Source organism: Trachypithecus francoisi, unplaced genomic scaffold (genome assembly GCF_009764315.1).
Source record: "Trachypithecus francoisi isolate TF-2019V2 unplaced genomic scaffold, Tfra_2.0 Lachesis_group19, whole genome shotgun sequence".
NCBI lineage: Eukaryota > Metazoa > Chordata > Mammalia > Primates > Cercopithecidae > Trachypithecus > Trachypithecus francoisi.
In genome coordinates this window covers 15,876,755-15,896,030 of record NW_022681464.1, presented here as the reverse complement: position 1 = coordinate 15,896,030, position 19,276 = coordinate 15,876,755, and positions in this window count along the sequence as shown.

The window sequence follows — 19,276 nt, the reverse complement described above, 5'->3', positions numbered from 1 at the left end:
TCGCTTTAATTCCCACTCACACCTTGGGGGGACAAAGCAGAGAACTCTCTCTAACGGATAGTAATAAAACTATTATTCATCTAATCACCCACAAACACATGTGTTTCTTTTATAATGACTCTGTTGCCCTCATCCCCATAAAACGCACACACACATGCATAAGCCAACTCGTGCAAATGAAAACACAATAGTGAAGACAATGTAAACCAAAAGAACAGGCTGCTTTGCAGGCACACAGAAATCCAGCTCACATTCATCCTTTATACATATAATCCCAATGAATTCCTATCAATCCCACACACCATGGTTAAGACCCTGTTTGCAGTAATAAGGAGAATCCACACAATTATTTATAGTTTTCAAATGAGATCACTCCATTTGCTTCCAGAGACTGACCTAAATATATCAGGTGAAAGTGCATTTCAGATTGGAAGCTGGCCTCATTTCTGTCTTGGATGTTGCATATGCCTACATAGATGAGCGATCAGCAGCATATGATCACCACTCAATTACAATATTTTTTTGTGTGCATGTGTATACATATTGGCACAAACCCAAATCATCTGATTTATCTCTGTCCATTTCTGTCAACACACACACACACACACACACACACACACACTTTTTATTGTATCAAGCTTCACAGGAATTACATTTGTCTGTGTGTATGAACCAGTACTGTAATATTTCATATTATAGCATAATGGGCCAGTACTCTCAACCGTGACTGACAATAAAATAATAAGACAGTGAAATATGAGGTGTTGATGGTAAAAACATCAGATATATCAATATGAATGAGTGCTGCCCTCTAGAATACAATTTATAATGATTTTCATTTATAACAAAATGAAAGTTTTAAATCTTCATTTTTAATATTTTAAAAATCTTTAATTTTTAATTTTAATTACAAATCTTTAAATTTCAGACCAGATGCAATGGCTCACATCAGTAATTCCAGCACTTTGGGAGGCTGAGGCAGGAGGATCACTTGAGGTCAGGAGTTGGAGGCTAGTCTGAACAAAAGAGTAAGACATCATCTCTATAAACCCATAAATGCATAAATAAATATGCACATCATACGATATTTTCTTTTATTTAAAAAAATCTTTAAATCATATTGACAAGAAAACTGACCAATTACATTAACATTTAATTCAAAATGATATCCTATTTCAGCCTTAAAAAAACTTGTTTTTTCATAAGTGTTCATGATTTTTAAAGGAAATCTATATTCAAAAAAATAATTTCCCACCATTGAATTTCATCAAGAGAATGTGCCATCTACAGACACATAAATTTAATTGCATGCAGATGTGAATATTCTCTGACTGGACATTTTAAGTAGGCACATCTCCATAAGAAGACTGTTCTGGAAAATGTGATCTATTATTTCGATAATTCAAACAAATTATAACAACAGTTGCAACAATAGTAATCAATATTTCAGGCAGAAGAATGTTTTCAGTGACGGTTTGAATGATCCGGTTAAATTTTGTAAATAAATTATGAAATTTTCACAGGTGTACACATACACACTGGCTCAAAGTTCTTAGATTCTAAAAAATTAAAAAATGTGATATTGTTTCCATTGCTACTCTATTGCATTAGGTGGAGCATTATTTTACAATAGACTGGCAGACAAAATAAACTTATCAGAAGTGAGATTATTCCTTTATTCTCCTGAATTCCAGAAAGTGTCATCAATTTGAACATATTCTGACCCATGAATCTGGGACAGTAAACTCCCCAGTGCACAAAGTTGCTTATGGACCTGTCAATACTTTTTGTTCGTTTTTGACAATACCGGAATGACAATTCCACTCTTCTCCAGAAGCATATGGAACTTTGCATCTTAAAGTTTAGGGTACATTAAATTACTTGTTGCTTCCTAGGCAGCCTTGATGAAGTAGACTACCCACTGATACCATAAGCAGTGCAGTTGGGTGCACGTAAAAAATTCTTATCTCAAACAAGTCCATTGGACAGTGAGTATGTATAATATGTAAACCCCAGAAAACCTGTCATTGTAAGCAGGGTAGTGGTGGTTTATATTAGCATGTATATATTTTAAATATACTTCTGCATGCCCTTAGTAAATTTGCTATACCCCATTTCTAATCATGAGAGAGAGATAATAATAATTACCATCAAGCTGACATCACTAAGCTCTTACCATTTATTTGCCATTCATTGTGTTAAGTGATTTGGAAGTGCTATTTTACTAAATTCTCATAAAAAATCCATGAGACAGGTATTATTGTTACTCCTATTTTAAAGTAAGGAAATGGAGGCAAAAAAAGTATAACTAACATCCTTAGAGCTCACTTTCGATAAATGGTAAATCCAGGATGTCGTGCTTTGGCTTCCCACAGAATGAGACCCTAGTCGAAGATTTGAGTAAAAGTAGTTGATTGGGAAGTGCAAGCAGCAGCAGTAGAAAGAAGGGAACTGAGAAGCTGAGAGAAAGTGGCCAGTTTTAGGTGCATCATTAAGTAGGCTGTGACTGTGGATTATTGGAGCTTTATCTTAAGTAGAAAATCTGGGAAACAGCGGACTACATACCTCAAACATATCCCAATCTAAGTGGTGGGAGCTGCAAAATATACATTAATTCTGCTCAGTCATTAATTGAGAAATACTTAGAGGGGTGGCATTTCTACATAAACCATAGCCAGAGTAACTTTCCTAAGCTTCAGAAAAAGCCCTCAGGCAAATGCTATAGATTCTAGAAGTAGGCAATCAGCATACAGGCACTGAAGTGGCAAGACCCCAAGGATATGGACGGGGCATTGGTGCTAATTAAGATGGAGGTTTCATAGTTACTTCATGATCTTATATAGGACAGAGATAATTCAGTTAGACTGCTGTAATTGTGCGTATGTCTTAAAGCTGCATTGGAATCACAATTGTACTAATTTTACTTAGCATGTATGTTTATTTGGGAACTGAAAAGAACTGATAATGATTTGGGAATTTTAAAAAGTACTGAGCCACCCCTTGAACCATTGCTGCCTTTTTGTATACTCAGATCTGTCTACAAAGCTCATACACTTAACTACTGTGAAAATGTCTCTGACAAAAGCACATCTCTGTAGTGAAGAAAGTTGACTCCAATGTCTCCTTTCAGAGGTTCTCAGGCTTCTGAGGGCACCCATGTTCTACTGTCTTCCCTGCATGCATTAAAGATTCTAACACACTTTACGCAGTGATTACAGTAGAAATGTCCCCTTGTTATTTGATCTGTTGGGGAGGGGGTCAGTGACCTCAGAGGAAGAAACTTGTAAGCAAAACTATCTCCCCCACTCATCTGACGTACTATTTGAAAATTTACCAGATGGGACTAAGCTCTTAGGGAAATATTTGTTATTTGCAGACTTCGTTTCTGCCTGATTGGTAATGTTTTGATTATAACTTCTTTTATGGAAATTTGCATTTTATTCCTTTATTATACATTAGGTTTTTAAAGTTAGCAAGTTCTTAGAACTTTCCTCATATCAAGAAATAAAATATGACAATATTATGACAACTACTCAAGATGAAAAAATGGAAGCTTCTCAGAGACAGTAAATCCTGCTTTGGTGCTAATGGATGGATCCTTGGGCAGGATTAAATAGCAGGCAGGCATTGCTTCCATGACAATGATCTCAGAACAAAAGCCAGGAAGGTGTCTTTAAAAATAAATTTTACCTAATTCTCAGGTGTTCTTAAGGACAAATCCTTCTTTAAGACCTATCCTAGAACAGAGGTAACTTAGACTCACGGTGCATTAGAGAAGACCTGACAGTAGAGATTATGAAATTCAGGTACAATTACAGAAGAACCTGAGACTGATAGAGTAAGTTAACTGTATATGAGAGTGGTATAGATAATGATTCCAGAGAACAGGGGCCCTATTTCTTATGGTTCTTCTCATCTTTGTCCATTAATATAATTACAAGTCTCTTTTTTCTCCAATTATTTCTCTTTCATATTTTCAACATAATGAGAGGGAAGTAATACAGAAAAAAAGATAATAATTAGGAGCACCAAGAAGATGAGAGGTAGGAAAAAGAAAGAAAAAAAGATTGGAAAGTAATGCATGATGGCTGTCCTGTTTAGTAATTGGTTTCTAATGCATTTGAAAGAGCATAAGATGAAAGGGACTCTGAGTAAACCCTCTATGATCATGATATTAGAAATCAACTACTGATAGCTTTCAAGAGCTTGAGCCTCGCTTTGGCTTTCAGCTGCACTCAAGGTTAAAAGACGAGAGTCCACATATTGAGGAGATGGAGAACATCAGAAAGGCATTAATAATTGGCATCCTATAAAAGGTCCTATCAAGTTAGTATCAGAGAAATGAAGGGACAAACTAGTGTCTTCTAAATATCATATAATGTTCAGACATTGGAGCTAAATGATATTTTCTATTCAGTGTAAATCTTTCCTTACTTTGTTATTCATGGGCAATGAACTTCTCTAGGGACTTTGATCTTGGGGTGAAAAAATCCATTCAAAAATCACCCAAGATTTCAACTAGTGAGAAAATACTATTACATATGTAAGAATTAGGAGCATCTTTTTGGTGCTCCTAATTATTATTTTTCATTCATTTTTATTCAATTCATTTCCTAAGTTGGGTATGTTCCAACATGTAATTCTACCTACATTAAGTCTGTATGGGCCACAGAGCAAAGTATTCAACTAATACCTATTTTTGAGGGGTTCTGATTTCATTAGAGATCAGGCACAAACATATCAAGCAGTGGCCCAACAGTGTGAAGTCCATACCGTGGGCGAAGAGAGAGGGGCCACTGCTTGAGATAACATGGAGTGGGCCTCAATCTGACTTTGAAGATAAATTTGATTTGAAAGAAGAAGAGAGATCAGTCAGGATTGTGAGCAGAGCATGACCAAGGTGTATGAATCAGAAGCAGGAATAAGAGTGAGATAGGAGGGAGTCAAAGTAAGTTTAAACATTGTGGCTCAGGATTCCATGGGCCACTGAAAGCCACATGGAACACTTTTTTTTTTTTTTTTTTCTGAGACGGGGTCTTGCTCTGTCGCCCAGGCTGGAGTACAGTGGCGCGATCTCGGCTCACTGAAAGCTCCGCCTCCCGGGTTTATGTTTTTCTCCTGCCTCAACCTTGTGAGTAGCTGGGACTACAGGCGGCCGCCAACACGCTCGGCCATTTTTTTTTTCTTTTTTTTGGTAGACGCGGGGTTTCACCGTGTTGGCCAGAATGGTCTCCATCTCCTCACTTCGTGATCCGCCCTTCTCGGCCTCCCAAAGTGCTGGGATTACAGGCGTGAGCCACTGCGCCTGGCCGGAACACTTTTTAAAAGAGTCACAGAAAGAATGTAAAGACCTGAAAAGAAATTTGTAAGTTAAGAATACAGTGATTCAATATGAAATCTTCTTTAGAATTGTGCAATTAAACACGGAGTGTGAGAGTTGGATAATTATACCTTTTCAAATTGGCTCTGATGACATGTGGAATCTTCTCAGAGGCTGGGAAAGTAGTTCTGGTTTTCACTTTCAGACACTTCACCATAAGCCATTGAGAACTGTGGCATTCTGATTTAGATTTTTAGAAACCTTAGTAATAATTTCCAAATCCCACAGCCTCTGCTAACAATGGATAAACATTAGTAAGATATAGATATCAGAATAAAAATGCCTTTCAGCGCAGTATCTACCTGTGTCAGAGGAAAAATATACTTCTCATTGTTCTGTTGTATCTGTATTTCAGAATTGCTCAGCATTTCTGGGAGCCTGTTATCTAAGGCTGTGTCTATGCAGGAAAGCTGAAGCAATTGCCCGCTATTTGAAACAAAACAAAAGGAAGGACAGCAAAGCAAAAATCGAGTTTTAAATAAGCATTTTAAGGCTGTCTTATCACCTTGGATGGTTTACGTAACTCCTCAATGGGAATGTAAGTTCTGTTTCTCCAGATAGGCACGAGCTAAAATTTGCCATTACTAGCCAGTGGGAGCACAGAGCGATTAAAATCTACTGAAATAAGTCTGAGAGAAAGACTGCCTCTAAACATAGATGTATGGAAAATTTAAATGCAGAATTTATTGCTATAGAGTTTTCTAATTTTATTTTTCCTGAATAGGATGTTTATTAGCCAGGAACACTTAACCCCTAAATCAGAAGAAGCCGAAGAGTTCAGTAACACTGGGATCTTGTTAATGTTGTTTGTTTACTTTTCATTTCTTGCCACAAATTGTTTTGTTCTAATAGCATTAATGAAAATGAAATTGGACAATGTGATTGAAAAATAGTCTCCCGCCTTGAAAATAAATGTGTCCGCTTTGCCTCGAAACTTATTTTCGCTAGCCATAGGAGATCATTATCAGAATAGAGCATTCAGTCCTGTCCGTGCTACACAAGCTATTTTGGGCTTCATCTTTAAGGGAAATTATTTGTCAGAAATTCTGTGCTGACCAGGTGTCAGCAGACCACTGACAGAGGATCAAACCCAGTGTGCTGAACAACCAAGAGTTAAGCTCTACCCAGAGCTCATATTTTACAATTGTTTTCAGAATTCAATTAACTAGAGACTATGGAGGCCTCTCACCAGTAATAGACCTTTATATAATGGGATTAAACCTGCTGATTTTGTAGCATCTGTGAGCTTTTTTTGCATTAAATGTTATGCTTCTAACATTTATTGTTATATTTGTGAGTTATTTCGGTTTGTACATTTTTTTCTGCTCTATAACATTTATTGATTAAATATACAATATTTATTCTCTTGCTTGGATCATTTTCATATTTTTCTGTTGTTATGTTGCAGTTACCACATTACAGAATGAATAGTCTTGTGTGCCTCTCTTGTGTGTATAGGTTAGAGAGTCATATTTGTAAGAGAAGAACTAATGAGTAATATTTATGCCCATATATGGATTTCCAGAAGACTGTCAAATGGTTTCCCACTGATACTCTATAACTACTGAATCCAGCAGTGGTGAAGGATTCTTGTTGCTCCACACTCATACATTCGTGATAGTTTCAGATAAAACCTTCGTTAATATTTTGGTCAAAAACATAGTGTCTTTCTGTATGTGTATTGTCTACTTTTATTTTCTCTCTTTTCTAAAAATGTATCTGTGCATTTCTTTGGCTGGAATAATTTAAAATTATTTTATATTATAGACACACATTCCTTGTAAGTTATGTGAGCTGGAGCCATTTTCTGCCAGTTTTGGCTTTCCTCTGCTGTTTTATGGTTGTTCTTTTGATAAATACAATTTGCTAATTTTTAGTATGGTTCATTATACCGCTTCTGTTATGTTTTGTGGATTTTGTATCTAGAGGAAGAACTTTATCATAATCTGAGTCATAAGGCTATATTTCTTTATCTTCTACCAAGAGTCTCTGATTTTTGATGTTTACATTTAAGTCTTTAATACATCTAAAAATAAGTATGGTGTAAGGTAAAAAAAAATTTTTTTAAAGATGGAGTTTCGCTCTTGTTGCTCAGGCTGGAGTGCAATGGTGCAATCTCGGCTCACTGCAACCTCCGCCTCCCAGGTTCAAGCGATTCTCCTGCCTCAGCCTCCTGAGTAGCTAGGATTACAGGTGCATGCCACCATGCCCAGTTAATTGTTGTATTTTTAGTAGAGACGGGGTTTCACCATCTTGGCCAGGCTGGTCTCGAACTCCTGACCTCGTGATCCACCCACCTCAGCCTCCCAAAGTGCTGGGATTACAGGCGTGAGCCACAGCGCCCTGCCAGGTAAATATTTTTTAAATTCCAAAAACAACAACAAAATGTTACAATGTTATCTTACATCTCTGTATGGGTTTGTTTCTAGTCCTTTTATTCCATTCCATTGGTGAGTTTGTGCATTTATCACTTTGACTATCGCAGCACAAATAAGTTGCTGTAATCACTATGTCTTACTATACCTTTCCTTCAGAAATATCTTGGCTATTGGTGTGACGTTGTCCTTACACATATATTAGAAATAGCTTGCCAAGTACATTATAGCTTTTTTTTCTTTTTTCTTTTTCTATTTTGGAATAGTTAACACAATTTGAGAAATATAGACATATTTCAATATTGCTTTTCTTATAACTGTGGTATATCCATATGTATTATGCCTCCGCTAATGAATTTTTATCAAATTTTAAAATTCCTCTATAAAGGTCATCTGCATCTTGTGGTAAATGTGTTCCTAGATATCTGACTCTTTTAAAATTTATATTGTAAATGATATTAATATTTTAGTTTACATTGTTACAAATATATTAACATGCAATGCATTCTGTAGGTGAACTTATCTCTAACCACTTTGCTAAATTATTTTATTAATGATTTTATTTTATAGATCATTTGTTGTATTTTATGTAGATATATTATTTTTTATTTATGACAGAATCTTTTTTTTTTTTTTTTGAGTTGGAGTCTTGCTCTGTCACCCAGGCTGGAGTGCAGTGGTGCCATCCGGGCTCACTGCAAGCTCTGCTTCCTGGGTTCACGCCATTCTCCTGCCTCAGCCTCCCGAGTAGCTGGGACTACAGGCACCCGCCACCACGCCCGGCTAATTTTTTTGTATTTTTAGTAGAGGCAGGGTTTCACTGTGTTAGTCAGGATGGTCTCGATCTCCTGACCTCGTGATCCACCTGCCTCAGCCTCCCAAAGTGCTGGGATTACAGGCCTGAGCCACCGCGCCCGGCCTATGGTGTATATTTTTCCTTTTAACTTCTTATAGTAATTATTTTACTTGCCTATGTTCTTGTCTAGGAATTGTAACTGTAGCACAATGTTGAATATATATAATATATGTTGATTTTTTATTTCAGATTTTATATCTGTGAATGTTTTATGTTTTAGATTTATATCTGTGAACGTTTTATAATTATGAATAATTAATTCATAATTTATTATAATAACATCAATTTATGAAGCCCTTAGAGTCTGTATTTATTATTATTTTACCTCTTAAAGCTAGTGACTTGTTTACTTGTCTGATGATTTGGGATTGAAAGATATATTTTACTGAAATTATTCTGTGTAACGCTGTACCTTACTCCAGAGAAGTTTTGCTCTTGGTTCTGTAGGGTGTGACATTGATCTGACACTATTTTTATTTTATTTAAGTACACCAGCTTAATTTTCTGTCTCAAATACAGTTCTTTAACACAGCAGAATCTATACAGTTTTTTCTGTGGATCCCAGCACTGGCGCCATTTTACTCTAAGGTTATCATTTCTTTTGTCTACAGTTCCTTCTTGTTTCAAGTCACTATCATTTATTTATGTAGGTCTTTTTTTAAAAAAGTATTTATTTTTCCTTAGAGATTCCATTTGCTTTCTTGTGAGCTCAGCAATTCTCTCAGTGTTATGTTTGCAGGATTTTTTCCAGCATGTTCTCCAAAGTTCTTAGTTCTCTATATTGGTGCCATAATTTTATACAGGTTTATTTTTCTTTCTAAAAAGTAGAAGCTTCTGCACCTCACTCTTCCCTTAATAATCATCTTAATCACCTGATCCTTGAAAGATGTTGAGTGATTTGTGTGCTAAATTAGTAATAACTGGAAAATGTTGGCTTGTATATTTTAAATTGTACTGAGGGCAACAGCAGACATTCTGTGTCTTCAGCCAAAGACTGACAATTTTATTTACATAAAAAATAAAGTAGAAAGTGTCTTTAAAACTCTGATTTTTTAGTACCTGTGAAAGAGGATTATTCAGTAGTTTCAACAACTTGGAAACGTACATTTTCCATCATCTCAGATGATTTCTGATCCAAAGTGTGTCTAAAGATCACATCTTGAGAACTACCTGAATCTATCTATCTCACACCTGTTCTTTGTCTCTTCCTGTCCCTGTGCTTTGAATGCCCTAAATTCCACTTCTGTTTTCCCTTTTATTCTTCCTTACTCACTAGCATTCTACTTTTTGTGGTTACTTATACTTATCTCATACTTGAGCTCAAATGCCACTGCCTCCAGGAAGCTTTCTTTCAAGCCCTTAGTAAAAGTAATATTAATTTCTATAGAAACTTATTGTTGCACCTCTTCATTGTGTATTTTATTTATGTTTATTAATTTTGTTCAACACAAGGTCAAGTATTCATCGAAATAGTGGGTTCCTCTAGAAGATAACGTAGGCAATACCATCCTGAACCTAGGAAGGGCAAAGATTGCATGACAAAGACACCTAAAGCAATTGTAACAAAATGAAAAATTGACAAATGGATCTAATTAAACTTAGGAGCTTCTCCACAGCAAAAAAAACTATCAACAGAGTAAACAAACAACCTACAAAATGGGAGAAAATTTTTACAAACTATGCATCTGACAAAGGTCCATATCCAGCATCTGTAAGGAACTTAAACAAATTTATGAGAGAAAAACAACTCCATTAAAAAGTGGGCAAAGTACTGAACAGATACTTCTCAAAAGAACACATACATGCAACCAATATTTTCCAGTCGTTGCTAATTTAGCACAGAAATCACTCAACATCTTTCAAGGATCAGGTGATTAAAAACCTCAATATTACTCATCATTAGATAAATGCAAGTCAAAACTATAATAAGATACGGTCTCACACTAGTCAGAATGGCTACTATTACAAAGTAAAAAAATAACAGATGCTGGCGAAGTTGTAGAGAAAAGGGAACCCTTATACAATGTTGGGGGGAGTGTAAATTAGTTCAACCATAGTGGAAAGCAGTATGGCAATTCCTCAAAGAGCTAACAGCAAACTACCATTTTGCCTAGCAATCCCATTACTGGGTATATACCCAGAGAAACATAAAACATTCTATCATAAAGACACAGACACATGAATCATAGTTGCAGCACTGTTCACAATAGCAAACACAAGGAATCAACATAAATGCCCATCAGTGATAGACTGGATTTAAAAAAAATATGTGGTACATATACACCACAGGATATTATGCAGTCATTAAAAAAAAAATGGATGGGCCAGGCTCAGTGGCTCACGCCTATAATCCCAGCACTTTGGAAGGCCGAGGTGGGTGGATCACAAGGTCAGGAGATCGAGACCATCCTGGCTAACACGGTGAAACCCCATCTCTACTAAAAAATACAAAAAACTAGCTGGGTGAGGTGGCGGGCGCCTGTAGTCCCAGCTACTCGGGAGGCTGAGGCAGGAGAATGGTGTAAACCCGGGAGGCCGAGCTTGCAGTGAGCTGAGATCCGGCCACTGCACTCCAGCCCAGGCGACAGAGCGAGACTCTGTCTCAAAAAAAAAAAAAAAGAAAACAAAAACAAAAAAATATGTACAACAAATCTTCATGACGCATTTGTTTATGTAACAAGCCTTCACAACATGATGTACCCCCAAACCTAAATTTAAAATGTATGTGTGTGTATACATACATATATATAATATATAGATATATATTTATATATGTGTGTGAAATAAAAGAATGGATTTCCTTGTATTTAATTTCTTGTACCAAGGGCTTAGTATATTATACAATACGTAGCAGGTACCCAGTAAGTATATCCTAATTGAAAATACCTCCTCTGGTAGAAAAATAAAATACACAAAACACATTTATTTCTGTCAAAACCTAATCTATTTCCTAACAATTTGAAGCATTTTTAATATCACAGACAGAACTATAGGATGAGTTTCCTAATCCTATGTACCATATCTTTCTTTAGTCATATTATCTATACAAGGAGATAATCTGCTTTATTAAAAAGAACCAGAGCCAGATAGTAGGGAAAGTAGTAAAAACAGATATAATTTAGAAACTGTTAAATTGGGGGAAAAGAAATCACAGTATATAATTGAACCTAATTACGAATACAGCAAGAACTGGTTGGAATTCACAGCCAACCAGCAGAATGATAAGAGTAAGTAGATGGACAATTACAAAAGGGAGACATCAGCATAGGATAATTATTTTATTTTATTTTATTTTATTATTTTTTTTGAGACGGAGTCTTGCTCTGTCGCCCAGGCTGGAGTGCAGTGGCCGGATCTCAGTTCACTGCAAGCTGCGCCTCCCGGGTTTACGCCATTCTCCTGCCTCAGCCTCCCGAGCAGCTGGGACCACAGGCGCCTGCCACCTCGTCCAGCTAGTTTTTTGTATTTTTTAGTAGAGACGGGGTTTCACCGTGTTAGCCAGGATGGTCTCGATCTCCTGACCTCGCGATCCGCCTGTCTCAGCCTCCCAAAGTGCTGGGAATACAGGCTTGAGCCACCGCGCCCGGCAGGATAATTATTTTTAAACTAACTAATTGGATTCTTGCTGAAGGCAGGTCAGGGTGATCAGATATCAATGTGGGGAAAGGAAATTGATCAGATATCAAAGGTAATCAGATATCAAAATGGAAGGATTATACCTTAACCGACTTAACAGGATTTTTGCTTAAACAGGACTCAGCAGGCTGAAAACAGGGGCCATGAGCGAGGCCTGGTCAAAAAAGGTTCAAAGGACTCTCTCTAAAGTTTGCTCGAGGAGAGAGTCTTTGTCATCTTTACTTCTGTTTAATTGTTTTGATCATAGCTGCTATCACATTGTAATGAACATTGATGAGAAAAGTTTACAGTTGAAATGACTACTTGGCCAGAAAATATCTGTAAAGGTTGCACCCATCTGCTCCAAATATACTTCTAGAAGAACTATAACCAGAGGCCAATTTTCTATGTCAAAGGTGAATATTAGCTCTTTAAATTAAAACACCGACAGTATATTCAGCATAGCTGAGGCACACTCTTTCATCTCTTTGCTGCTGCTGCATGTAGCAGCTTCTTTTGTGTAGAAGGATGAGTGTCTGACTTCAAAGGATGAGGATTCAGTAGGACTTCAAAGGTGATGTGACAGATGGTACATGAGGAAGCATGGCCCAATGCCTCTTCTCACATTAAAAGGTGTTTTTTTTAAACATGAACTCTGTTGACATTTACACATGATAATGAGTATGGCATTTCATCTGCCCATGCTTCTCTGTTGTAGTCCCACGTTAGTTATCCACTGAACATGAAAGAATGCTGGGAGCCATCTTGAATAAATGGAAAGTTAGACAAAATGGCATTCAGCAACCTTTCAACAAATATCAGGCTTCATTCATACTAGTGTCTGCTTGTCAATAAAGCAGACAATTCCAGGGTCATAAATGGCAATTATCTTTAACTGATCCAATTCAATATTTCTTTACTGAATGTTTGTTATGCATGTAACATTAACTGCCATGAGAGATTTAAAAGAAAGATATTACACAGTTCCTGCTTAAGAAAATCTATGTGAGATTTTAAAGACATATAGATGTGAAGCAATCTGAGGACTGTACAAAGTGCTGAAATCCATGATATATTCACTGAGACTTCACCAAGAAGGGGTACACGCAGAATATGTTTGTCAGAGCATTCAGAGAGGATGACTCTGCCAGAAATGTAGTTACAACCAGCTGCTGAGTTACTCTGTATCCTAAGAAGGTAGGATTCATCAGGGAAAAAGAACTGCAGATGAACAGAGTAGAAGGGGAGAAAAGCAAATTATGACACCTTAGTTTGGTGCAAATCACAAAAAGACAACAACTTTAGAACCCTTGACCTTGTTTTTACTTTACATCTTCCTGAAATACTAGCTGAAGTTCCTCAAAAAGAATGAAAACAAAGGAAAATACTTTAATTGTGATTTTAAACATTAGAAATTTAAATAGATCTTGCAAATGGGTATTATTAACTTTTTATTGGTGATGGTAGGTCTAATGAGACTCCTATGGAAAAGGGGAGCTGTGAATCCTCAGTTTACAGTCATTTCTTCCTCCTTCTGTACACAAAAACACAGCAATAGTAACTAACAAATTCTTCACTTTTTTAAGCCATGAAATAAAAAGATCATTCATGTCACAGAGCTTATGCATAAGGACTATTTAAATTGTTTTCAGTTGATATAAAAATATCATTCTTAATTTGTTTGGCATTTCATTATTTTGACTCATCTAAATAAATGAATTCTGAAAGGTTACCGTGGAGATACCTATCAAGTATCTTATCTGGCAATGAACAGAAGAAAAAAATGGAGACTGTGTACATTGCACACTCTAATCTAAATGTGTCATTAGACTGAGAACAAGTTGCTAATGTTGCCCTTGACATCGACCTTGTCAGAAAGAAATGTAGATGGTGCTCCACAATCTTCAGTCAGAGCTATCTTCCAGACTTTCTCATCATCCTTCTCCCAATGTGGAAATATATCACTGTTCTTAGCCAATGATAAGAATATTTCAAGCACACGCAAGTTTTCATACCAATATAACTACCATGGTTACAGTGGCCTGGAGGTGACATTGTCTTTGAAGACATGTTTTGTTCAATGAGCAACATAAACTGTCTTCAGCTTTGAAAAACTCTTTAAACTGTATTATTGTATTAACAAGGCAAATAAACTCCAAATTTTCACATAAACCTAGACTGATTTGGTTTATGACCAAAAAAAAAAAAAAAAGAAATAAGATGGTAATCACATTTGAGCTGAACAAGAGCTAGCTAGAGCTGGAAAAGAAACAGTATATAAGAACTTTTCATGTTTGTTATTCAAGTATCTGGACAAAGAGCATGCTTACACATATTAGAGGAAGCTGAATCTGAGGTATGATCCAACTAAGTTTAAGACCAGGTCATCTGTAAATAGAACTGGTGAATATTTTTAATATGTTATTTTTATATTACTACATTTCTAAAGATCAATGCATATCTGAGTATATTTATAATTTCAGCCACTGAAATTTCTGGAGGAATACTGATAAAAAATTATCTAGAACACTGAATGAGTGTAGTCTACAGAGCTGACTTTCATATTGCTTCTACACTTCAGAACTTTGTAAAATGGGAAAGTAAAATATACTGTGGTGCTGGTATTGATATCTGCAGGGATGTGTGGTCACATTAAATCTCCTTAATTCTTTTGATATAGGAGTTAAAAAGAAATTATTTAGGAAGATAATGAGGGTACCGAAGTCCTCAGTAAGGTTTTCTTTTTATTAAAAAGCAGCCTCAAACTCATTTTCTTTTCTAACAAAGAGCAGCCTGTAAAATGGAGCTGCAGACATAGACAAACAAACTGGAAGCTTGCACAAGTAAATGCCAACAGTTGTGCCAACAGGAAAATGCTACTTGAGATGTCCAAAATCGTGGTTCTATCTTCCCTTTTCCTTTCCAACCACATGTGCAGTCAGGAACAGACAACATGACACTGGCCAAGTGGAAAACCCATTTGCATAATAAGAAAATTAGGGTGGGGTTGCCAGCTTCCTGTGTATCTCACACCTGGTCCAACCAATCTGTGGGCCCTATGTAAATTAGACACCGCCTCCTCAAGCCTGTCCATAAAATTTGGTGCACTCCACAGCTGGAGGAAGTCCAACTCAAGCACCCCTCTCTCTCTTGGGGGAGGAAGCTAGTCTTCTTTCTCTTTCTTTTGTCTATTAAACCTCCACTCCTAAACCCACACCTTGTGTGTGTCTGTGTCCTTGATTTTCTTGGCATGAGGCAACGAACCTTAGGCATTACCCCAGACGCTGCTTCACTTTCACTCATTTATTTAACAAATATTTTATTAAATACTAAACACTTAGTATAATTACTAAACAAGTATACATAAAATTTGTCTTCACGGAGCTTATTTTCTAGTGATGGAGATATACATGTATACTATTGCAGAGACTGAAAAACTGTTGGCCAGGTAGTTATCTATTATTCCTGGGCCAACAGCTATACTGTGTTTTCCATATTCCCTTGCAGTTAGGTGGCTAGTAAAACACAACAGAAAGCAATGTATGACACTTCCAGGCCTTATCCAGTACAGTCTTCCATTCATGATTATGACTTTTTAAATTATAAATGAACACATTAAAATTGTATAAATTTATGGGGTACAAAGTGATGTTATAATTTATTAATACAATGTGGATTACTTAAAACAAGTTAGTTGACTTACCTATACCCTCAAATATTTAACCTTTTTTGTGGTCATAATACTTGAAGTTTATTCTCTCAATTTTTACATTTTGAAATATGCAATACTCAATTATTAACTGTATTCACCATGGTGTAGAAAATAACTCAAATTATCTATCTATGTATCTATCTATGTATCTATCTATCTACCTGTCTATCTATCCATCCATTCCTCCTAGGTGAGATTTTGTTCCCTTTGATAATCATTTTCCCGATTACCCCATTTCCCCTATCCCCAGCCTCTGTAATCACCATGGTGATTTTTGACAAGTTTCCGATATTTAACATCTTAGTACAGGTGAGAATAGTGAGTTTGAATAGCATGTGTTAATAATAGTAGGGTTTCAAAACAGAACAAGCCTTGGCCCTTGAATCATTGCCTGGAGAAAAACCATCTGTGGATAGGAACATCTACTTTATACTTCACGTTCTTGAGAAATGAAGTGCTACTCTATGTTTTTTAGTTAGCTTGATTCAAAGTTATTATTACCTAGCAAATATAGATGTTTATTTCTTCAAGTGAGAGGCTATAAAGTAAAAATAAGGATAATATAATGAGTGACATTGGCTCAGCTGTTGAGCAGTCAAGTAGTGGGCTGTGAAAGGATATGTATCATAGGCTAGAAAGATGCAGACCCATGCCGTGCAGTGGCAGACAAAATGTGTCTTCCTTCCAAGTTTTTGCAAAGACAATTCCATTAAACAATTAATTAAATTAATTAAATAATTAAAGAAAGTAAACAATTCCTTCATGTGCCTCTGCACAGTGTTTGATAGAGCTATTGAATCTGTAACTCTAGGACAAGTGGTTAAAAAGAGTGCTCAGAGAGCTAGTGTGGCATGGCTATTGTTGTCTGCCTTTAGCAAGATGTTATAAGAAAGATGAGTTCAGGCAAAAATGTATTGATTTTTCAAACAGAATTGGAAAAAAAATACCAAAAATACAAAGATTACAGTCGTTAAAGGGAAAAGCCACTACTTCTGAACCCTAAAGAGAAAGAAGAAAGACTGAAAGAAAACATAGACTATTAAAACTTTTCAGTTGAAACAAATTATTCACTATGCATCAAAGATCAAGTTAAAAGTCTTATTTTCATAATAAGTGTTTTATTTCAGATGATACAAGTTACCATTAAAATGAGAGACAGAGTTATGGGGATGAGAAAACAAAGAAATTAATCAGACATGAGAAATACATTACAGGCAAGTATTAAGCATATGTACTGTCAACACTGTGAAGAGTCTGAGGGTTTACCGTACTTGGAAGCTAACATGTTAGCCTCCCACAGTTCCATGAATGCTAGCAGAAAAAACAAGAATCCTTGGTCAAAGACAACAAAACTTTTACTCACAGCATTTGCTTTGGCTTATATATTAGTTAAAATAATAGCAGTTGTTGCTTTATAAACAAATCTTTAAAATATACTAGCTCAAAAGATCAAGCTGTTTCATAATCAGACTTTGTTAAAAATTATTTCCCCTCTTCTTCAGGACTCTGAGGGCTCATGCTGAAAGATAAATCTTTGTCTATTACTTTTTATAACCATATCAGAAGGCATTTGTAAAAATGTCTTCTTTGAGGATGCACAGCTTTCATACTTACCAAGTTTGATGATCTAAGATTTGTTGTTGTTGTTATTTGTTTGTTTGTTTTGTTTAATTTTTTTTCTAATTGCTTAAAAATGTTACTATTTTTTAAATCTTCAGTCCAGGTTTGTGGCTCCATTGCTAATACAGTTCCCCAAAAAAAAATTTGGTTGGATTCCAATTCATTTGCTTTTAGAGAGCTTTATGAGCCATTGCATGTTAGGAAACAATTCTCCATGAAACTCTCACAGTTCTGTGCATCTTGCAACCATAAGAATGGGCTGCATTTGCTTCTGAACTATCTGCTTGAGAATGTTGCTATAGCAAAGTGCCTTGGAAGTTAGGCACATTGTCTCATTCTGGAGCAAAGAACACTTTTATTTAAAGCCTTAAGAAATAGGTTGTGGCCGGGCGCGGTGGCTCAAGCCTGTAATCCCAGCACTTTGGGAGGCCGAGACGGGCGGATCACGAGGTCAGGAGATCGAGACCATCCTGGCTAACACGGTGAAACCCCGTCTCTACTAAAAAAAACACAAAAAAAACTAGCCGGGCGAGGTGGCGGGCGCCTGTAGTCCCAGCTACTCAGGAGGCTGAAGCAGGAGAATGGCGTAAACCCGGGAGGCGGAGCTTGCAGTGAGCTGAGATCCGGCCACTGCACTCCAGTCCGGGCGACAGAGCGAGACTCCGCCTCAAAAAAAAAAAAAAAAAAAAAAAAAAAAAAAAAAAAGAAATAGGTTGTATCTGCTTCTGGGCAGAGGTCTAGCAAGCTTACTGACCATTATAAAATACCTGGATTCCCAAAATTCAGTGTTCCTCTGCTGTGCAACCCACTTCATGTGCAGATGTGCTCACATTGCCCTTTGGGCATTAGAACACAGGGAGCTGGTGCAGAAAATTTCAACTCCTCAGCTGTTGCTGAGAATAATATAGATAAGAACACTGAAGGTTCAGTAACAAGGGAATTGTTGTTTAAAAAAATAGTAAAGTAAAATACAAACAAGAATACTCAAGGCCGTTAAGTATATTGTCATAGAAACAATCAAAAATAAAACACAGAGAGAAAAATAAAAAACTGAGAAAGTGTGTGTGTGGGTGTGTGTATGTGGTGTCTGCATGCATGTGTATGTGTGTGTGTGTAAGTGTGTGTGTCTGTGTATATTTAATTAGCGTTCCCTAAGGGGAAATAAAATAAATATTTGAAAAAATAATAACCACATTTTTTTTTCAGTTTGTTGGAAATTATAAAACCACATATTTAAGAAGCTCAATGGATCTCAAAGAAAAGTAATATAAGGTAAACTACAAAACACGTGATAAATCAAAATTATTTATAAGGAGCAAATCGGTAGTAGTTAAATAAAAAGTTACTTGTTACACAGAGGAAAAATGAGAGTGACAGAAATTTCTCTTCTGAACAATTCGAGTGAGAAAATAAGGTAAGCATCTTTAAAGTAATGGAAGAAAACTATCAATCTAGAATTCTATAATTAGTAAAGCATCTTTTAAAACAGGGGGAAATTTATAGCAAAAAACAACTATATTAGAGCAAAATATTGTCTCAAATCAATGAGCTCAGCTTTACCCTTAAGAAACAAATAACAAATTAAAAGTAAAAAGAAGAAAGAAAATAATACAAATCGGAACAGAGATATATAAATTAAAAAAAAATAGAGAAAAATCAACAAAACCAAAAGCTGATTATTTGAAAAGAATCAATAAATGTGATATGCCTCTAGACAA